Genomic DNA, 1276 nt, shown 5'->3' on the forward strand with positions numbered 1-1276 from the left:
TTTGTTCTTGAGGACTGATTCATGAAGTATTGACCCATTCTGATACAAAAATTTTGGATCCACTTTTATTTTATTTTTAAAATTTTAAAAATAATACATTAAAAGAATTATCCAATTTCCATAGACATCATAAATATCACCATCTTCGAAATGAACTGTTCCATTTGTGAAAGCAGTAACAACACATGTATGAGCTGTGTCCTGAGAAGTGAATTTGTAATTAGACCTACATTTGTGATAATCGAAGTGCAATCATAATAATTCAAATTAAAAACAACAAAATTACATGGAATAGGTTCGTCACTGGAGGATTCTAATGTAATTGTACCTGTGTGAGCGAAATAAATTGCTGAATATTGTGTATTTCCAAGAATTCTAAAGATACTTCTGAAGTTCTTGCTTCTCCGCGAAATGTTGCGATAATCAGTAAATACTACGTATTGTTCCTTATAAAAATTAAGTTTTGTTTGATTTCTGCCAATTAATAACTTTTGAATTCCGAATATTTTGTATTTTGGCTGGGATCCAAAAGAAATTGATTGGTTGCAAAGATATTCGGAGCTTGTCCTTATCATAAGCACTGTATGTATCATAAGAAAAACTTTTGTGAAATTTTGATTGTTGCAACTGTATTCGGAGATTTACTTCTGAAGCAAAATGTATAATGTCGGTGAGAAATAAAGATGGTCTGTTGTGTAATTTATAACTTTGTATTGAAATGTTGGTTGATAATAAGAATAATTAAAATCGTAATCATCCGAAGATGTGCTTATGTTCAATCTAACATCTGTTGGATCTAAGTAAACTGAGCAGTAATTCTTATTGATTTCATATTTTTTATTTGAATAATTGAAAGCTAGATCGTTCGATTCGGATAGAAATTCTATTGGAATCGCAGTAATTGGAAAAGAAACTACACAAAATCTTACTTTATAATTATAATACGTGTTTGTTGATTTAAAATTAAAAAGTTGGCTCTGTGATTTTCCATATTTTGTTGTGCATGATTCATAGTTAATACGCAAGTAATCGCTCATATATGTATCTTGTAGAATAAAATAATAACTAAATGATTTGTTATCTGCAAATGAAAAAGTAATATCTTGACCATATGAACCAAATGTCAATTAAATAATCTCCTGTTCTGTTAATTATACCATTGGTGATTGTATAGTAAAACCAGGACATTCACAATGATTTTAATTTGAAAGCGGATCTATTTCAGAATGAATTTTGAATATTTTACACAGTCAGATTGTCAAATCATTTTAGTTTA

The sequence above is a fragment of the Trichomonas vaginalis genome, chromosome II (genome assembly GCF_026262505.1).
Source record: "Trichomonas vaginalis G3 chromosome II, whole genome shotgun sequence".
In the NCBI taxonomy this organism is placed as follows: domain Eukaryota; phylum Parabasalia; order Trichomonadida; family Trichomonadidae; genus Trichomonas; species Trichomonas vaginalis.